The sequence below is a fragment of the Rhinopithecus bieti genome, unplaced genomic scaffold (genome assembly GCF_001698545.2).
Source record: "Rhinopithecus bieti isolate Rb0 unplaced genomic scaffold, ASM169854v2 scaffold_5924, whole genome shotgun sequence".
Classification (NCBI taxonomy): Eukaryota; Metazoa; Chordata; class Mammalia; order Primates; family Cercopithecidae; genus Rhinopithecus; species Rhinopithecus bieti.
Window position 1 is genome coordinate 2,399,503 of NW_016805189.1, and position 11,313 is coordinate 2,410,815.

Here is an 11,313-nt window from a genome sequence, read left to right on the forward strand (position 1 = left end):
TTTCAGAAATTATCTTTCCAAATATACTTTTTCTGCCTTCCTGCCCTCCCTTTTTTCAGAAATTCAAATACATTTGTGAAAGTCTGCATAATATTATTCCACATATCGCTGAGGCCCTATTTTTTCTTTTTTCCTTCTATATGCTTCAGTTTGCATAATTTCTAATGCTATGCCTTCAAGTTTATTGATCTTTTCTTCTATAGTATCTAATCTACTCTTAAACCCATCCGGTTAATTTTTTTCATTTCAGATATTGCATTTTTCAGTGTAAAAGTTCCAATTGTATTATTTTTATATGTGTCATCTCTCTCCTCATTATATTCATATTTTCCTTTACTTTTTTTTTCTTTTTTTCAGATGGAGTCTTGCTCTGTCACCCAGGCTGGAGTGCAGTGGTGCAATCTCGGCTCACTACAACCTCCGCCTCCTGGGTTCAAGCGATTCTCAGCCTCCCAAGTAGCTGGGATTACAGGTGTGCACCGCCATGCCCAGATAATTTTTGTATTTTTAGTAGAGATGGGGTTTTGCTATATTGACCAGGCTGGTCTTGAACTCCTGACCTCAGGTGATCCGCCTGCCTCAGCCTCCCAAAGTGCTGGGATTACAGGTGTGAGCCACCATGCCCGGCCTCCTTTAAATTTTTGAGTATATTTTAAATAGGTGTTTTAAAGTCCTTATCTGTGAATTTCATTATTGCTATCATTTCTTGGTGTTTTTCTATTGATTCATTTGTCCCGTACTTTTTCCTGCTCCTTCACATGCCTATTAATACTTTTTTGTATATTGATTTTAGTATACAAATTTTAGGCTTTAAATGTCTGCATTTAAAATTTTCTTTTCTTTTACTTGGATTTTAATTATGTAAATAAATAGCAACATGAGAATGAGGAGTTCTAAGGCTTGTTCATTATCTCTAGGTGAAAGGATTTCAGATTAGTTTGCTTGTAGGACAGCATCACTCAAGATAACAGAGGCCTAGTATAGATTTTCCTGAAGAAGAATGCAAATTTAATACATTCAATACTGACTTCTCTGCCATTTTTCTGTAGAAGCCCTGGTTTATTGTAAGGAGATTCCAATGCTTACCTATAACTGATTAAAATGGGCAAAGCATGGCATTTTCTTCTTATTTATAGGTGAATTCTCATTTCCTAGCTTTTGAAAGTGCTCCTTCCATGTATCTTCTATGACTATGTATCTTTGTAAACCCCAATCATATCATCTCTCCCCACTGACCTGGGCAAATACAATGGCTTGTTGTGGATGATAGATAGAGGCAGCTAATGCTGTGAAACCAGGTGGATACACCAGCTTCTTTATGTTTGAACCTGTAGCCAAAATGAGTCCAACAAGGCCAGCAAAATTATAGCACCAAGTCTTGGAAAAAAACCCAGAGGATACATTTTGGAGATATTCATAGCTGTCTAATCCCCACTAAACCAAACGTTGCATCTTGGGCTTAGTCTGGGAGGATGTTTCCTGACACCAACTTGTATGTGGCTCACGATAATGTCAGAGCTGAGAGACGCTTTCTTCCAGCTGGGTTCTTAACTCCTCCACATATTTATATTGACCCTTGGGAACTAAGTAGAATGCAAGCTCATCAGCCTTCATGGGCTTTTTGGGAGGTGAGTCCTTTTTTGGAGCTGCATAGACTTTGAAGGTGAGCAAGCTCAGGCTAGCTGGCCCCATGGACCTCTGAATTAACCTTGGGCATGTTTTTGGCAGCAACAGCTCCAGAAGGAAAATCTTTCTTTAAAGTGTTTGAATTTTGTTTTGAAGGGAGTTAGTTTACCTGGAGATTATCTTTATTCTTCTGAATCTTTTTGGAAAGCTTCATCAGGGTGGGTCTAGGGAACCCTTTACTCTAGAGCTAGTTTAACCCTACCATTAAAGGATTATCCTTCTGGAGTCTCTAACAAGTGCCCCAGGTGTTCAATAAGGCTTTTTCACTTTGATTGGTTGGAACTTAAATGTCTCCCAGTTCTTTTTTTTTTTTTTTTTTTTTTTTTTTTTTTTTTTTTTTTTTTTTTCCCACGGCCTCAGACTCTTCACCCTTTAGAACTTCAGGACGTGAAACACGACATCCCCGACTGTGGGGGTCATTTAACTTAATCTTCTACTTGGTGTCTGTGGCCTGTGGCTATTGTAACAAATTACCAGGGACTCAGTCGTCTAAAACAACGCAAATGTATTATCCTTCCGTTCTGAATTTCAGAAGTTCAAATAGGCTTTCACTAGCCGACACCAACGGACCATCTGATTCTCTGCCTTTTCTGGTTGTTAAAGCTGTACTCCTTGTAATCCTGGGTTCACGACTCTGTTCTCCATCTTCAAAGCCATCAGCGTAGCTTCTTCAAACCTCTGTTTGCTTCTGGCATCACATCTTTTATTCTTTTTCTTTTCTTTTTGGAGACAGAGTCTTCCTCTGTTGCCCAGGCTGGAGTGCAGTGGTGTGATCTCAGCTCACTGCAAGCTCCGCCTCCCTGGTTCACGCCATTCTCCTGCTTCAGCCTCCTGAGTAGCTGGGACTACAGGTGCCCGCCACCACACCCAGCTAATTTTTGTATTTTTAGTTGAGACAGGGTTTCACTGTGTTAGCCAGGATGGTCTCGATATCCTGACCACATGATCCACTCGCCTCGGCCTCCCAAAGTGCTGGGATTACAGGCTTGAGCCACCACGCCCGGCCCAAATGTCTCCGACTTCTGTGGGGCTCTGGGAATTTTCAGTTTATAGCTTTCCAGAGGTTCTTTAAAAAGCATTGTGAAGTTTCCCCTTAAAAATGTTCAGAAGTCTGTGAGTTCTACACAGACTCCTTGAGCTCTTCTTTCCTTCCTTCCTCGCCTCCTTCCTTTCCTTCCTCCCTTTCTCTCTCCCTTCCTTCCCCGTCTTTCTCCTCCCTTCCTGTCTTCCTTCCTCCCTTCCTTCCTCCCCTCCTCTTTTCCTTCCTTCCTCCCTCCCTCTCTTCCTTCTTGCCTCCCTTCCTCTCATCCTTTCTTACTTCCTTTCTCCCTTCTTGCTTCCTTCCTCCCTTCCTTCATTTTTCTATCTTTTCTTCTTTCTCTCCTTCTTCTCTTCCTTCCTTATTCCCTTCCTTTCTTCTTCCCTTATTCCCTTCCTCCCTTCCTTTCTTTCTTCTCCATTCCTTCCTTTCTCTCTCTCTTTCTTTTCTTTCTTTCCTTCTTTCTTTCCTTTTCTTTCCTTCCTTCCTTTATTCCTTCCTTCCATAGCTCTATTCTCTAAGTTCTTTGCTCTACAAATTACAATTGCCTCAGCCTCCCCACTCCTGTTCCCCTCAGATAGTCCAATTTTCTAGTTGTTTGCAATAGGAGGACAAGTCCAGTACCAGTTATTCCATCATAACTAGCAGGAGAAGTTTCAGTTTATATTTATCCTATTGAGTATTCACAGACAGTCTTATTTCATCTATACTTCTACCCCACTCACCCCCCTGCTAGATGGAAACTACCAATTTTAAATTGATGGTGGACAGGATGATTGCAAACTCAGTCATGAGTAGCTGAAGTAGGATACCTCTTGAAGGCTATGTGCCACAGATACTGCAATGTGCAATGTGGGCATGAAGAACTCTGATCCTGCCTTCAAATCCATGATTCAGTTTACAATCCATAAAGGTACATTTTGTTTATTATTTCTAAAATATTTGAATTCACACTCAATTCCAGTGTCAATTGCTATGAAGCAAATTTATTAAACGAATATTTATTTGGTTCTTCTTTTAGAAAGCCAAACATACTGAATTTGAATTACAGGTTCTTAGCATAGGTACCAATTAATAGTCATCTAAATGTTATATTCTTGCTAGTTACTCATGTGGCTTAATTGGTTGAATAGCTGTTTGGCAGGTCAATTTAAAGAGCTATTAATTCATCATTGTGACACCTATTATTTGGATATTATCCAAATTAAGACATTTTATTAGCTAATGTTCCTCCCTTAACTATTTTAATTGCCTGCAATAAGTGAACTAAACATTTCTACATGTTAAAATTTCCCAAAGCAGTTTTAGAAGGCTACAGAATATACTATAAATGGCAAAAAGCATTAAACACCCTAGCCAAAACACTGACCTATTGTAAACACCTGATAAAAACACAAGAGACTTGTATATTCTGTCAATAGAAGTGACATTACAGTACACTTTTCTTCTAGGAATGTGAATGCTAATGTTATTAAGAAAATCGCTTTTCCTTTTTTTTTTTTTTCCTACTTTCTTAGTAAACTCAGGTGGCACGATAATATGAGTAATGGTATTTTATTTTATTTTACTTTAGAGGGGTAATGCTGGCAATGAATGGAAAAACTTAAGAACTCACAGTATTCTTCCACTTTAGCACAAAACTAGTATGGCAACATAGTATAATAAAAAGATCACTAGAATTTTTCATTCTAACTGCCAATACGTTGATGGCTTTGGTTGAAATATAGTTCATTCATTACTATGAATTCAATAAAAAAAAGATTTTTTTCTCCACATAGCTGACACTAGTCACAGGAGAATGAAATTGGCCCTGACGGGAATAAGTAGGTCATTCACTAGAGATGTGAACTGTTTCTGGAGGCAGGAATGTCGTCATGGGTTTCAAAGGCATAATTCAGTGGTTTTTAACATGAGACTCAATGCCACCATTTTGGTTGTTTTATTTTCTGGATTTTATTTCTGTTTAGCCTCCAGTTTTTAAAATTATTTAAATTTATTTTAAAATTTATATACAATAAAACTCACTTTTTTATTGGTGCATATGTCTATAATGTTTGACAACTGCAAGTAGTCATGTAATTACCACAATAGTCAAGATTCACAGCAGTTAGCATTGACCTCCCCCCAAAAAATTCCTTCATGCTACTCCTATGTAATCAAACCCTCCCCCAAACCTTTAGTCCCTGATAACCATTGATGTCTTCCCCATTCTGTTGATTTTCCAGAACGTCACATAAATGGAATCATAGAGTATATAGACTTTACAGGATGATCCAAAGCTGCCTCTTTATAACAGATATTCTGCTCTTATCTCTTTATAATCTTCAAATAGAATCCATAAATAATATTATCTACTTTGACAAATATAAATTCAAAAAATCAATATACTACTCTAACATACATAAAAGAAGCAAAAAAAATCAATTAATAAAATAACAGGTATTCACAATGAAAATGGTTGAGCACAGTGAAGTAATGAAATGCTTACATCTACTTTGATGAAAAAGTTTTCATTTTAAGGGACATAACAAGATCAGAAGCTGTTCTGCGTTAAAAAATACAGGAAAATAAAAAGAAAAAAACGGAGATGTGATGATGTGATTTTTATGAAATATGAACAATTCTTGGTAAGGATCAGAACAAAACCAAGTAGGATTTTACTTTCTTACTTTTCAGAGAATCTTATTATCCACAAGAGTTGTAGTTNTCCACTTTAGCACAAAACTAGTATGGCAACATAGTATAATAAAAAGATCACTAGAATTTTTCATTCTAACTGCCAATACGTTGATGGCTTTGGTTGAAATATAGTTCATTCATTACTATGAATTCAATAAAAAAAAGATTTTTTTCTCCACATAGCTGACACTAGTCACAGGAGAATGAAATTGGCCCTGACGGGAATAAGTAGGTCATTCACTAGAGATGTGAACTGTTTCTGGAGGCAGGAATGTCGTCATGGGTTTCAAAGGCATAATTCAGTGGTTTTAACATGAGACTCAATGCCACCATTTTGGTTGTTTTATTTTCTGGATTTTATTTCTGTTTAGCCTCCAGTTTTAAAATTATTTAAATTTATTTTAAAATTTATATACAATAAAACTCACTTTTTTATTGGTGCATATGTCTATAATGTTTGACAACTGCAAGTAGTCATGTAATTACCACAATAGTCAAGATTCACAGCAGTTAGCATTGACCTCCCCCCAAAAAATTCCTTCATGCTACTCCTATGTAATCAAACCCTCCCCAAACCTTTAGTCCCTGATAACCATTGATGTCTTCCCCATTCTGTTGATTTTCCAGAACGTCACATAAATGGAATCATAGAGTATATAGACTTTACAGGATGATCCAAAGCTGCCTCTTTATAACAGATATTCTGCTCTTATCTCTTTATAATCTTCAAATAGAATCCATAAATAATATTATCTACTTTGACAAATATAAATTCAAAAAATCAATATACTACTCTAACATACATAAAAGAAGCAAAAAAAATCAATTAATAAAATAACAGGTATTCACAATGAAAATGGTTGAGCACAGTGAAGTAATGAAATGCTTACATCTACTTTGATGAAAAGTTTTCATTTTAAGGGACATAACAAGATCAGAAGCTGTTCTGCGTTAAAAAATACAGGAAAATAAAAGAAAAAAACGGAGATGTGATGATGTGATTTTATGAAATATGAACAATTCTTGGTAAGGATCAGAACAAAACCAAGTAGGATTTTACTTTCTTACTTTTCAGAGAATCTTATTATCCACAAGAGTTGTAGTTCTGGAAAATTTAGTGTACATGTCTGTAATCCCAGCTTCTTGGCTGAAGCAGGAGAATTGCTTGAACCCAGGAGGTGGAGGTTGCAGTGAGATGGCAGGCACCATTGCACTCCAGCTTGGGCATCATAGCAAGACTCTGTCTCAAAAAAAAAAAAGTGTGTTTTTTACTGCAAAATGCAGTTAGGTTTCTAGGGTTCGGCTGTGTATGAGTAGGTTTTTCATCTACATGAATCTCCACTGGGGCAATCAAAAAATGTATAGACTTGGGACAATTCCAGTGTGGTCTTATCTCAAGCATAGCAGGACATCTACCATCCCTGGCTTATACCTGTAAGAGCGCAAAATACTCTCCAGTCTCAACAACCAAAAAATTCCTAAAATTCTTCCTAGTGGGCTACAGTTGAGACCCACTGGCCAAGATGAAGTATCTCTTTTGCCATCTAGTAATCTCATGCCGGATAATCATCCTGGGTTAATGTTCGCCAATCTTCTGATTACCAGTTGAATTTCTCAGATAAGTTCACATTAGGAAAGGAATATCTTGAAGTGCTACTCTCGTGTTCTAGTCTCTAGAAATAGATTTCCCATATTGCATATTGTATTGTTTATATTTATTTATTTTCTCTAAATTATAATGTTTTGACAGCTTAAAAATGTTTCTTACTGGAGAGCGACTACTCCTCCTGGGGCCAAGATAATTCTTAGAAATAGAAAAAGAACATGCCTTTGATATGCAAACCAATCAGTTCAGAGCCACACCTCATCTTTGTTACCCTTACATCCTAGGAAGAAATATTCTTTTCCTTTAATCATTCCAGGGCTAGGTACCAGGCAGCTAAGGACTATCCTTAAAGTTTGGAGCCTCCTGAAATTATTCAAACAGCCAATGCCTTGCCTCTCCCATGGAAGCTCCAATAAAGGCCATAGCCTAGGCTCTCCGTCACATGTGGCCTTGTGTGGCTTGCTGAACCTCCTGTTTCTGGGTCCTGTGAGTACAATAAATTTTGTTTTCCTGAGGTTCTCTTGTGTCTCATCTTGTGACTGCCACTGACTGACCACACATAAAGACACAAAATAGAGATTAATAAATAATCATTTTTGTTTATACCAGTTCTGAGTATTTTTAGCCTGAAACAATCTCTGTGGTCCTGATCAACTTGGAAGTTAATAAGACTAGATTCATCTGCACAAAACTAACTTCTTAGTGTTAAATCTGCCAAGGTATTGTCCCCTCATTAAGTCTTCCTTTCATAATTAGCTGATCTCCCTTGAAATGTTGAAGATCTCCTTTTAAAATTCTATAATTACAGTTTTCTAAGAAGAAGGTTATCACTGGCACAAATGCTCTTCAGTATTTATCTGAATGAAGCCAGTCACACAATCTGGTTATTGTTTGATTTCCCATACATGGAAAGAAAATGTGTCATGTTCAGGTGGTCCAGGGCAAAATGCCTCAGCAAACTTGAGTATTCTCAAGAATGAGTGCAAGACACAGAATTCAACACCTTTTTTTTTTCTTTTTTTGAGACAGAGTTTCGCTCTTGCCCAGGCTGGAGTGCAATGCTGTGATCTCGGTTCACTGCAACCTCCGCCTCCCGGATTCAAGCAATTCTTCTGCCTCAGCCTCCCGAGTAGCCAAGATTACAGGCATGCACTACCATACCTGGCTAATTTTGTATTTTTAGTAGACAGGGGAGTTTTCCTTGTTGGTTAGGCTGGTCTCGAACTCCCGACCTCAAGTGATCCACCTGCCTTGGTTTCCCAAAGTGCTGGGATTAGTGAGCCACCACACCCGGCTGAATTCAACTCTTATTTAAAAATAAAATTACAGGTCAATACTCTAAATAGTATAAATGCAAAAATCCTAGACAAAATACTAGCAAACTGATTTTGACAGCACATTAAAAGACTCATATGCCATGATAAAGTGGGATTGTCAGTAATCAATAAGGCAACTTTCACAATATATAAGGTCTTTGGTAAAAAGTTTTTAAATTATAAACATTTTGCTTTTAGCATATGGAAAGGGTTTTAGAGTTACATTGCTTTATTTAAGATTCTAGTTGGTGCTGCTAAGGTTGATGAACCTAGACCTGTGCCCCCATTGTCTATCACAAAGACAGAGCAAATGCCTTTCTATTTGCAATATACAAAACTTTCTATTGCAATCTCCAAAAGGCAGAACAAACACCTCTTGGGAATAAATTATGTGGGTCCATACAAATGAGTGATGAATGTCGCAGGCATTTATATTATCAGAACAACCTGAGTTAGAGTAAATTTTCACAGACTGCCTATAGTAATTTGAAAGAAACTAGTAACTTTCAAGACAGCACCAACCAAACACTGAATTAACTTTCTCAATATATATTTAACAGACACTCATGAAGCGTGTATTATATTTCAGGGTACTTTGAAGCCAGAAGTATTCCTTAAACTGAATCTGAGCTGAAGTAAATAATCAAATAATGAGTCCTCAAATACATACTCAACTGAAGGTTAGGAGGTGAGAGGGGAAGTGGAAGAAATTTTGATTACACAGTTTGTGTTCTTTCAATGACACTACATTGACTCCCAAATGGTATTAAGTGCCCAAAGAGAAGGTGAAATTCTGTAGACTATAATACGTTGTAAATAAGGCTCCAGAGAGGATTCAGTTCCTTGGTATTCTTGGAAAAATGAGAGAGGTCTTTGTAAGCCTTGACTTTATCAAATTTATTGATAGCTGACCTTTAATAATGCTATGGCAGACTCCAACACAATCATCATTTGTGGGAAGACATGAAATTTGGATTCCATCTCTCTGAAAAAAATTAAATATTTTTTAAACAAAGTGAAATAGTTTTACTTTCTCTTCTTTCTTCTTTATACATGCTGAATGTAAAAGATTTAGATATTACAATTAAACGACATAAAGAAACAAGTGAAAATCTCGAGTAACGTTAACTATTCAAAGTTAATCACTGTTTGTCAACAAATTAGATAACCTAGAAGAAATGAATAAATTCCTAGATACGTACAGCCTATAAAAATTTAATCGTGAAGACTGGAAAATCTGAACAGACCAATAATGAGTAAGAGGATTAAATGGGTAATTAAAAACCTTCCAGTGAAGAAAAGCCTGGAAGCAGATGGCATCACTAGTGAATTCTTCCAAACCTTTAAAGAAAAATTAATCCCAATCCTTCTGAAACCTTTTCAAAAAACTGAAGAAAACACTTCCAAAATTATTTTATGGGGTCAGTGTTCTCTTGATTCCAAAGCCAAAGACATACAAGAAAAAAAAAAAAATACATGCCAATGTTGCTGAAGAATATAGATGCAAAACTCCTCAACAAAATACTAACAAACAAAATGTAATAGCACACTGACAGGATCATATACCATAATCAAATGAGTTGTTTCCCTGGATGCAAGGATGGTTTAACATATTCAAATCAATACATGTAATACACCACATACACAGAATGAAGGATAGCAGTTGCTTGATTAACTCAGTTGATTTAGAGAAAGCATTTGATAAAATTCAACATGCTTTCATAAAGATGAGAGACAAACTATGAATAGAAGCCATATACTTCAACATAGTAAAGGCCATATATGACAAGCCCACAGCTAACGTCATACACGGGTGACAAAGTGAAAGCTTTTCCTCTAAGATCAGAAACATGACAAGGATGCTCACTATTGCCACTTTTATTTAACATAGAAGTCTTAGCCAGAGCAATTAGGCAAAAATAAATAAATAAATAGAATCCAAATTGGAAAAAAAGGAACAAAATTTCCCTGTTTACAGATGACATAATCTTATACATAAAAACCCTAATGACACCACACATGGGGGAAAAAAAAAAAACTCTTGAAGCTAATAAATGAAGCTATAAAGTTGAAGGATACAAATTAAACAAACAAAAGTCAGGTCCATTTCTATACATTAATAACAAACCACCCAAAAAGGAAATCAAGAAGACAATCCCAATGACAATAGCGTCAAACGGAAAAAAATACTTAGGAATACACTTAATAAAAGGGATGAAAGACCTGTGCACTGAAAACTACAAAACATTGATGAAAGAAATTAAAGCAGACACAAATAATTGAACATCCTATGTTCATGGATTAAAAGACATAATCCTACGCTCATGGATTAAAAGACATAATCTTGTTAAAAATGTACATACTACCCAAAGTAATCTACAGATTCAATGCTACTTCTACCTAAATCTTGCTGTCACTTTTTTACAAAAATTGTTTTAAATTATAAAATTAATACACATCCACAAGGAACCCAAACAGTTAAAGAGATCTTAAGAAAGAGAACAAAGCTGGAGTTATCACACTTTCTTATTTTAAAATATATGCTAAAGCTACAGTAATTAAAACAGTATGGTACTGTCATAAAGACAGACATATTGACCAATGGAACTTAGTAGAGAGGCCAGAAATAAACCCATGCCTATACTGCCAATGATCTTCAACAAAATGTCAAGAAAACACTATGGGGAAAGGGTAATCTCTTCACAAATGATGCTGGCAAAGCTGTATATCCACATTAAAAAAAAATGAAATTGGACCCTTACTCTATGTTATACACAAACATCAACTCAAAATGGATTAAATATAAAACTTCTACTCGGGAGGCTGAGGCAGGAGAATCACTTGAACCTGGGAGGTGGAGGTTGCAGTGAGCCGAGGTCGCACCACTGCTCTCCAGCCTGGGCAACAGAGTGAGACTCCATCTCAAAAAAATAAATAAATAAAAATAAAAAATAAAATGAAATAATAATATATATATATATATATAA

The 11,313-nt window shown here is 36.3% G+C and overlaps 1 pseudogene; it reads right to left on the bottom strand.

The window, feature by feature from the left end:
* Nucleotides 1-1,086: 1,086 nt before the first annotated feature.
* The window catches only part of LOC108529333 (MICOS complex subunit MIC26-like), a 25,258-nt pseudogene continuing 15,031 nt past the window's right edge, over nucleotides 1,087-11,313 (bottom strand).